We start from the raw sequence: 11,384 nt of genomic DNA on the forward strand, positions 1-11,384 counted from the left end.
AACAAGAAATTTTCCCATCTTGCATGTTTCTCCTGCAAATGCTTTTGAGTCTTGAAATACTTCAAGCTTTGATGATCGGTTTTAATAAGGAATTCATTGCCTAAAAGATAATGTTTCCATATCTTTAAAGCATGAACCACTGCTAAGAGCTCCTTTTCATAAATGTCATACCTTTTCTCCACATCATTTAGACGGCGGCTTTCAAAGGCTACGGCATGGCCTTCTTGATTTAGCACTGCACCAATACAATCACCGCAAGCATCTGCTTCCACCACAAATGGTTTTACCAGATCTGGAATGATAAGAACAGGTCCAGAAGTAAGAGCTGCTTTCAGCCTTGTGAAGGCTGCCTTCTCTTTTTCCTTTCATTGGAAAGAGATCTTCTTCTTTGTAAGGTCATGAAGTGGAGAAGCCATATGTGCAAAATGCTTGATGAAGCGGCGGTAATAAGAACATAAGCCAAGAAACGATCGCACCTCATGTACATCACGAAGATGAGGCCATTCTTGGATTATCCTGATCTTTTCAGGATCCATCTGAATCCCTTCAGAAGAGATGACATGCCCAAGGTAATTTATTTTATGCATGAAAAATTCACTCTTTTTACCATTTACCAAGAGTTGATTTTGTTGTAGTAATTGTAGAACAATTTCCAAGTGTTGATGATGCTCCTCTTCATTCTTGCTAAAGACAAGAATATCATCAAAGAAAGTACCGACATATTGTCGATGCTCTCTAAAGATGCGCTCCATCATTCGATTAAAGGTGGCTGGTGCATTGGTTAATCCGAAAGGAACCACCAAGAATTCATAAAGACCGTATGAAGTGCGGAAAGCAGTTTTGTGTACATCTTGTGGTATTACCCTAATTTGATGATAACCACTCTTTAGATCAATGCGGCTGAAAACCTTTGAGCCTCCTAGACGATCCAAAATGTCGTCAATTCTGGGAATAGGAAACCGATTCTTCACAGTGATTTTGTTGAGGGCTCGATAATCAATGCACATCCTGAATGTGCCATCTTTCTTTTGAACAAGAAGAACCGGTGAACAAAATGGTGAGCTACTTGGGCTAATTAGCCTACGGTTGAGTAGGTCTTCGACTTGCTTTCTGATTTCTTCTTGTTGAGGACGGCTCACATGGTATGGTGCTATATTAGGAGGAGAACTGCCCGGAATAATATCAATATGATGGTCTTCTGGACTTTCTGGGGGAAGCTGATAAGGAAGATCTTCCGAAAAACAATCTTTATACTTTTCCAAGAGCTGAAGTTGCTCTTGGTTTTCATCATTCATATTATCTTTTACATCAGTGACATAAAACAGACAACATTGAACACAATCCTTAATTGCTCTAGAGACTTGCATATGGCTTACCATAGGTATGGTGTCTCCAGAAACTCCAGCTTGGATCTCGTACTTCTTGCCTTTTTTGGTGAGTTCTACCTTCTTTTTCTGAGAGAAGATGGTTGAATCTACTCTATGATTCCAGGGCATGCCAAGAATCACATCGCAACCATCAAGGTCTCCGATACAGAAGGTATCTTCGTCACTGTAGCCTTGAATTTGAAACTTGAGCTTGCCAATGTAGGGTATCACAGTCTTCACTGTCTCACCTTCATTAGCATTCAAAGCTTGGCGAACTTCTGCCGGAGTGTCCATCTCTTCATTCTTTAATCCAAGCTCTTTAGCTAATTGCAAGGAAATAATATTTTCATTTGCCCCAAGATCTATCAAGAATAGTGCTTGCTTACCTTGCAACTGTCCCCAAGCTTTTAATAATTTGCGCGTCTCTGGAGTGTGAGTTGTGTTTGCAACTACATCACTAATAGCATTGATTTTCACTGGCGACTTAGGCTTGTTGTCAGAAACCTTGCTTTGTCCCTTGTTTGGACATTGCTTCGCTATGTGGCCTGTTTGTCCACATTTAAAGCACTTCCCTTCTTTCATGAAGCGTTGCTTTTCTTCTTCGGAAAGCTGCTTTGCTTGTGGGTATAGATTGGAGCGAAATTGAGAAGCATTAGGAGGTGCATAGGGCTTCATCTTCTTTTGATTTGATGGCTGCTTTTGCCACTGTTTTTGTCCTTCATTTGGGGCTGAATACTCCTCATCATCAGCTACTCTCTTCTTATCATTCTTTTGAAATGATTTGTTGCCATTGTGCTCCATTTCCCATGTCTCAGCATGGTCAATGAGTTCCCTGAGACTAGAACAATGATAATGATTAAGAGCAGTACGAAGTTTAAAATGCAAACCTCCTTGAAACTTCCTAAGCTTTTCCGAACTGCTGATCTTCTTGAAATGTTGGACCTTCAAAAGTAGCTCCCAAAATCTCTTGGTATAGTCACCAAGTGACTCATTTTTCCTTTGCCAAAGCCGATCCCATTCCATTTTTACATCTCTTTTGAAATGAACAGGAAGAAATTGGCTTTGTATCAGGCGAAAAAAGGACCGCCATGATTTTAGGGCAGCATGATCATATTCCAACCCCGTCCACCAAGTATGGGCTAAGTCGGTTAAATGTAAAGCTGCAAACTTAATCTTTTCTTTTTCTTTATACTTGTCACGACCATACAAAATTTGAAATTGACGAATAAACTTCAGAAGAAGATCAGGATTTCGGGAACCATCATACATACTAAACTTGATCTTCTTTTCAAGTTGAGATAGTGACTTAGTCTTCTTCTTCTTCTTATGCCTTCGTCCATGCTCGAATCTTGAGGTTGAAGATGATGAAGTGCTTGATGGGGATGGAGATGGAGACGAGGGTGAAGAATGTCGACGCCTTTGACGATGATGAGGTCTTCCACGAGAAGGGTGTGACTCTTCATTACTAGAAGAGGATCCATCAGAATAGGCGCCAGATGACTTTGAAGAAGAGGATGAGCTTCGACGCGATCTCTTTCTTTGTCTTGAAGTAGAATGGGACTGCCTCTTAGAAGTAGTTAGACTTCTTGATCGGTTCCTTTCATTGGTATGGCTTTGTCTCCTTGAAGTAGAGGGGCTTCTTTCCTTGAATTCTTTGGGATTCTCAACGTTTTCTAGTTTGAGAAGTTGCTCACGAATTTGCTGATTCTCCTCTCTAAGACTTTGAATGGCTTGAAGGATAGCACTCGATTGATCCATTGAGACTAAAGAAAAAAAATATATGCTCAAGCACTCAATGCAAGGGCTGAAAACAAACAAACTTATAGTTGTAAGCACTACCAGTGTTGGGGGTGAGGACCGAGCCAAAGCTCTGATACCACTGTAAACGCCCCGAACAACGTAGTATGCTTAACAATTATGATATTCGCTTGTTTTCGAGATTTAATATAAAAGAGAATGAACACTTAAAGCTGAAAATGAAAATTGCTCACAAAATTACAGCCATGAAAATGTAAAAGTAATGGAGACAAAATTGAGGGTTGAAGATGGGCAACCCCCCCGAAGGAATGTATTTCTGCTCAACCCAAGTCCCTTAGGGAAGAGCTCAGTTACAATCAACCTGAGAGTGAGAAGAAGTAATTCTCACTCTCACAAGATCATGCAAAGATGTACAAACACACATGCATTATCTATTATGCAATGATAAGAACTGATTTCTTTACAATATGAGAGAAGAAAAAGGGAAATTCAGCCTTTCTCCATCGTTGATCAGCAGTACATGGATAGGGCTTACTTCTTGTAGCTAAAATGGAAGAAAGAGCTCGAGAAGGAGGTGCTGTAATGAATTTACAGGCTTGCTGACTTGTAAAAAAAACAGTGATAGAAGAGGGAATATGGAGGAATTTGATAATGGAGAAGTGGGGGATGATGATGGGGATGGATGGGGCCAGTTTCTGGCTATCTATGGGTGCTGTTCATGAGTTTACAGCAAAGAAAAATGATGATGAATGAAGAAAACGAGCTCTTATTTATAGGAGAGGGGAGAGCTAGTACAAAAGGGGAAAGTGGAGTAGCACAAGACAAGTGTCCAGCCACATGTCATGAGATGTGACAAGTGGTGGGACACTTGGAAACTTGTGTGACAAGTGTCTTGACACTTGTCTCTTCTCTATGGCCTTCCTTTTTGGGTTGAATACTGTCAAGAATAGAAACAACCAAATTTAGTAAGCATAGTCAGAGTACAGAACTTACTATTTTTAGAATGACATCCCTATTTTTTAGGACTAGCATTTTTAGGCTAATTCGAGGCTCCTAAAATTTAGGGACCTCCTAAAATTTAGGGATCTCCTAAAATTTAGGGACCCCCCCAATATGGGTATCATATGAAAGCTTTTTCCGTGTACATCGCAAAAATGGTATCCGAATCTTCATGTGACTTTCCTATGCAAAGAAATGTGCATTTCAAGCTTTCAGCCCACACATGCACATTATACAAGCATTTCATGATCATGCCATCTTGTTGATTGTAACTGTCTGTTCTGGTGGATCTAGCCCACACTTCAAGGCATCAATCCTTTCTATGTGCGAGTCTAACCTTGATATGCGTGAGTTCTAGTCACAGGCGCCCAATCGGGTCATATAGGTGGAAGTGTGAACTATCTTTTCTCTAACCCACCGCGTGGGTCCATCATAACCTGTGACCACTCATCAGTGGCCAGCTCCAATGCACTTTTCTTTATATCTAATTAGTGCAAAGGAAATAAATTTAATAAATCATTATATAGACAAATTAATGAAAAAGGATACAAATTTTGTTTCTATAGAGTTGTGACATATTGTTCCATTAGGAATCTTTTAGTGAACAGATCTACAAGATTTGTATTGATAGTTGGGTAACTTGACAAGCTTAATGGACTTGTTCTCTACTACCTCCCTGATGAAGTGATAGTGCATCTCAATGTGCTTTATCTTTGCATGGAAGTCCAGATGATGGACAATCTGAATGGTACTCATTGAATCTGAATATAGTGTATGATTCGTTGTCATACCAAGATCTGCAACCATAGGGCCTTCTTGCAAGCCTCAATGGTAGGCTATAATGTACTTAGCATCGATAGGAGACAAGGTAGTGTATTTTTGCACCTTAAACATCCAAAAGATAGCACCTCTAGCATAGATAAAGACATACATAGAGGTGTACTTCCTATTATTTGCATGTTCTACATAATCAAAGCCAGTGTAACCTGTAGCTCTTGTATCCTAGATGCCATACCAACTGCACATATCTACTGTGTCTTCGAGGTATCTCATGATACCCTCCATGGCATCCCAATGGCACTGCTAGGTGTAGCCATATAGCATACCATTACTCCCATTGTAAAAGCTATGTCAAAACGAGTGGCTATCATGGCATACATCAAACTACCCACTGTGAATGCATACAAAACCTTGGCCATCTCGGTCCTCTCATCATATCTGACTGTGGATAGTTGGCCTGATTAACCTTCACATGAGAAGGTAAAGGACCACCAATAGGCTTACCATCCTACATATGGAATTGCTCAAGTACTCTATGAATGTACACATATTGGGACAAGTAGACAAGTTCCTTAGAGTAGTTGTGCATAATGCATATACCAAGTATATGCAAGGCTTGTCCCATGTCCTTCATCTCAAAGCTCTTCTTGAGCTAAGTCTTTAGAGCATCCAACTCAACCTAAGCACTCCCAACTATAAGCATATTCATCATCGATATAAAGCACCAAAATAACAAGACTACCATCACATGCCTTCTTCGTGTATAAACATGGATCCATATCATTGCGGGAATACCTCTACAAATGCATGAAAGCATTAAATTTATGGCACCACTTCCTAGGTCCCTACTTAAGCCCATAAGGACCCTTCTTCAATTTGCACACTAGGTATTCCCTGCCTTCTCACAAAGCCCTTAGGCTATTGCATATAAGTCTCATCATGCAAGTCCCCATGCAAGAGAGTCATCTTAGCATTCATCGTATAAAGATCCAAATCCAACTATGCAACCAAGGCCAAGACCAAGCATAGGGTAGTCATCTCGATTACAATAGAAAATACTTCATTGAATTCAACACCATACTCCTGCTTAAAATCCTTTGCAACCAATCAAGTCTTGTATGCTAGCTTTGGGTGACCAGGGGTACTCTTCAGCTTGCATGTGCATTTGCATGGCAATGGACATTTTCCACTAGGCAAGGAAACTGTCCCATGTACGGTTCTTTTGCAACGAACCAAACTCTTACTTCATAGCCCTCTCCTAAGAATGAGAATCACATTTACACATAGCCTCGTCACAGGTAAGTGGCTTAGGAGAGTCTATCTCACCATGACATGATCCATTGAGGGGAGGCTCATAGTGATCAAGAGGATGGGAAGCTCTAGTAGCGCACCTCAATGTGGATTGTGGAGCCTGGCATGTCCTCTCTATCTAACAACATGATCCTACACAATAGGTGGATCTGGAGCCACTACATCATTAACTGTAGGCTATCTAATTGGTTGTACTATAATAAGAAGCTCCTCTTGAAAAACCACCATGTGTACCTCAACTACTTGCTCAAGTTGCTTACATATCTTCTCTTCATGAAACACAACATCATGGTTGTTGATAACCTTTTAAGCTTGTGGATACCAAAGGTGATATAGCCATCTCACCTACATGACCATATCCAATAAAGATTTATGTAACAAACTTTGGATCCAACTTGTTGCACTTGACCTTGGGAACATGGTAGAAAGCCTCACATCCCAAGATCCTCAAATGAGCATATGACAGCATAGGTTTCCCAAACCATACCTCTTATACAACTTGGCAACCAAGAGTAGTGTGTGGGGATCTATTAATGAAATGCACGATAGTAGCGACAACCTCCACCCAAAAGTACTATGATAAGTTTGCACAACTAAGCATACTACAGACTCTTTCTTGAATAATCATGTTCGTGCACTCTACAATACCATTTTGGGTTGGGGTGTATGGGGTGGTCATCTGATGCTTAATACCTTATTCATCATAAAACTACTCAAATGCCTTAGAGACATATTCATGGCCATTGTCAAATCTTAGATATTTTAGCCTATACCCAAACTAGTTCTCAATAGAAGCAACAAAGCATTGCAATGTAGCCAAAACATGGTATTTTTGCTTAATAAGATAAGCCCACACCTTACACAAATAATCATCAATAATTGTCACTAAGTACTTTACACCACCCAAGTGCTAATAGGGCATGGAACCATATACATCAAAATGCACAAGAACTAGAGGCTCACCCATGTGCATAGAGCGAGACTTTTTACGAGTGTTAAGTGTCTACCACCATAAAGGCAATGATTACATGAATCAAAATGCAAGTAATCAAGAGACAGAAGATACTGCAAATGAGTAAGTACTTTCGTTCCTTTGAAAAACATGTGCCCAAGGTGATGATACCACAAAGATACATGTGGTAAATCAGTCACAACTAATATATAGTCAGTAGACCCAAATACAAACAAAGGATAGAGGTTGCCAACCTTGACACCTCAAGCAAAAATAAGGCAACCACGTGTAATCTTCCATGTAGAATCACCAAAAGTGACATGATATCTTCCATCATATAATTGTCAAACAGAGAGTAGGCTTTTGGTCAAAGCTAGTATATAATGTATATTAAGCAAAATAAGAGAGCTACCTAAATAAAATTGCAATCTAACATCCCCAATGCCAATGATATCTAATGCAATATCATTTCCTAGTCACATAGAACTTGTAATGCTATGCTAGGTATGAAACGAATCCTAATGCGAGGTAACATAGAAAGAAGCCTTCGAATCAAGCAACCAATACTGAGATTACATAGATGAAGCATTAGGGCCAACTGAGTAGCACTAAGAGACAAAGCAACTAACATATAGTCCTTATCAGACTCAAGTTGTACTACATTTATCTCTTCAATCTTTAAGATTTTTGTTAGTTCATGAACATCATGTATGTAGAAGATCTCAAGACCGTGTCCAGATCAACCAAATGCACAATTGACTAAGTAAAGAGCAATGGTGCTTAATAAATAACCAATATACATGTATATATCATTGACAAATTGCTCATAAAGGTCAATGCCAATGTCCAAAGTATAAAAAAACAAACCAGCCTACAAAAGGAGATAATTGTGTCTAGTAGCATGCAAGGGAGCATGTACACGAACCAAGAGTCCCAATGTCTCAAAGAACGAAGCTCTACTAAATAAGTACAAGTGTCTTCCACTAGAAGCAAATCTTAAATACAAAGTGAGTAAGCAAAGCTCAAGACATATACATCAAATCATCTGAGAAGCCCAAGTGCATTGCAAGTACATCTAGGAGCATAAGTGTCCAATGAAGCTTCAATACCCGTAAGCATAAGTAAGCACAGAATCAAGTGGCAAGTGCCCAAATACATTCAATGTAGCTCAAAGCTAAGCCTCAAATATCACCATAGACATAATCGAGCACATACATTAGTGCCAATGCATTCACATAAGCATATGACATATTTGAGAATCACGTAAATTTTACTACATAAAGCTTTCCAGTTAACTGCAATCATGCTAGATCTGGCTACACTATTGGGTTGGCCGCGGGCTGAAGCTTAGGGAGCACACCAATGCATCCCCATTGATATCCTAGACAAGCACAGAGAAGCTGGAAGAGAGCTTAGTATCAATGGTTACCTCAAGAAGAAGAGGGTTGGAGCTGCCATGAAACCTTCAAGCTGGATGAAGCAAAGGATGAAGAAGCTCCTCCAATGCCCACTCTAATACCAATTGAAAGGTAGAGAGACTGAGTGGAAGCAAAGGTGAAGCAAGAGCTATGGTGGATAGAGCAAGAGAGAGACACCATATGTGGGAACTCCACAATCACAAATGTATAATTAGCCTTCCCTTATTCAATAGTCAATAAAAGAATAAAGAACGAATTAACTGTGATGGACACTTTCCACCTACAGTGTACACGTGTGTGGGTACAATGTACAATGAGTATGTGAGCGGCTAGGCACAAGTGCCCTTACCCCCCCAAGAATATGATCATTGTATAACACCACTCAAAGACTTTAAAAATAAAGAGAAAAATAAATAAGCATCCACAAGCACTACACAATACCTAGGGTTTCACAAGTTAGAATTACCTAGCTTGGTCTACCAACTCCATATTGAACCCCTTAGCCCTCTTTCTAACTTCCTCCATATATGCTCAAGGCACATCAAGGGTAGGATATACCTAGGGAGTCTCAACTTACATGTGGTTACACATGTCACCCTGAATCAATTGTACTTTTTTCCTCTATACCCTATCCACTCTAGTGCTAGAAGATCAAACCCATTAAAGACAAGGCTAAGAAGGCACTTCAAGAAGAAAGTTACCACTCATATCGATTGCTATTTAAGTTGGCAATCAATCAATCCAATAGAGACCATGTCCTTGAAGAAGCTAGATTAGAAAAGTTTGTCTATCTAATTTCCGATGTCTCCTTCTAAAATTTTTCATATAATCCTTCCCTCAATCAATTGAAAATTTTCATATCCCTTAACCAATGAGATTCCCTTCTACATTGATTACCACCAACAAGAAGAGCCCCAATGAATTTGTCTTCTAAAACTAAGTACTAGCCTATGTTAAGCATATGCACGTGCATAATATTTGCATCATAACCTATATATAAATTGGATCCTCAAGCATGGGACAACTTTTTAGGCTGTGGGATTGAGATGAGAAAACTTTAGGAAAACAATAAAAGCTAATGTGAGAGAGAGAGAGAGAGAGAGAGAGAGAGAGAGAGAGAGAGAGAGAGAGAGAGAGAGAGAGAGAGAGAGAGAGAGAGAGAGAGAGAGAGAGAGAGAGAGAGAGAGAGAGAGAGAGAGAGAGAGAGAGGAAACAAGTGAAAGAACATGTCCATCCAGGTCCCATTATTGAGCTCTTGTAGAGTCTAAGAGATGTTAAATGAGGTATATGCCAAAGATGCCCTAGATCATTGACACTCTTCAATATCCAGTGTAGATATGTCTTATGCCCTTTAGGAGGTAGCATTTAGAAAGATTTAACAATAGATGTTTGTGCTTTAGTAAGATAGTTTTCTAAGGTTTTCTCCCATGATTAGCAAGGTTTTACTTGGAGCCATGGAAATGTATATGGACTTCTAAGTTACTAGGACTTGGTGCATTGGCTTGGGGTGAAGGTTCAAGCCTTAACATCGGTATCGCACAATTGGTTATACTATATGTGAAGCCTCAAAGCTTAAGGCTACATGGTTCATTTGGATATTGGTTGGCTTGGGAAAGTGTATATCTAGTGTCATCTTGCACTTTTCACTATGATGTCATGAGCTTCCAAGCAAAATAAACATGTTCAAAACATGGTGCATAGATTGATGGGTGGTTTATTATGTCACTTGATGTGGTTGACTGATGGTGTGGACTTGCACAACAATGCTTTCTATATTATGATCTTTGTGGATATAGATGACAGGATTACAATACATTAGCTAGAGAATGTTGACTGGAGCTTATGTAGTCCTTGATAGAGATGCCTAAGTGGGATTTTATGGTGGTTGGGATTGTGGTGCTAATGTAGGAAGTTTTGATGGGGCATGACATTTGATTTGTATGTGGAGTTTTGGATATTGTGATGATGCTAATCTCAACATGTGTGATGGATGATAAAATTTCTACAATCATTTTCTTTATACCAATGTGACTCACAACATCAATACAAATCTGGAAATCTCAAGCATACGCAAATTGAAGTAGGTAATAAATGAAGACATGGACAAAACCTTTCTTCATGCATTGCCATCCCAAAGGTGGGAATGCCACCTTTTAGGGTCCAAACATGAGCATGAGATGTATATAAAATTAAGAATGTGAAAGGTTTAAATGTTAGCCAAACCAATGACTTCCCAACATACTTCGTAAAAGGCTCTAATAATGTGATCTAGGCTTTTGATGATGTTGCCTTGCAATAGGAAACCTTTTTGCATAGGTTTACTAGGCTAAAGAGCCTAACATTTTTAGTGCAGAAAGCACTATTGTAGGTGAGAAATTCAAGTGACCAAATATAAAAGTCACTCACACACACACACACACACACACACACACACACACACACACACACACACACACACACACACCCCCCCTTGGTTTGGCAATTAGTTTTCTAGAAACCCAAAATGTGAAGAAACTAAATTGAGAATTGATTGCATACATGCTTTGAAGTGCAACCAAGATCTTGGCCCATAATATGTGAAATGGATGACATAAGCTCACAATCTAGCACCGTCATAGAAAATGGAGACAATTAATTCAAACAAATGCATAGAAAAAAGGTCCTCACAGGGTGTGATATTCTCACAAATAACCAAATATTCAATGTAAATATTGACATCTAAGACCCTTGCTGATGGCCGCAAGAATACTTATTGTGTGTTGCTTAGGATGGGATTAGATTAAAGTGGACAATTTGAAA

The sequence above is a fragment of the Lygodium microphyllum genome, chromosome 14, assembly GCF_053477565.2.
Source record: "Lygodium microphyllum isolate KBCC chromosome 14, Lygodium_microphyllum_v1.1.10, whole genome shotgun sequence".
Lineage (NCBI taxonomy): Eukaryota > Viridiplantae > Streptophyta > Polypodiopsida > Schizaeales > Lygodiaceae > Lygodium > Lygodium microphyllum.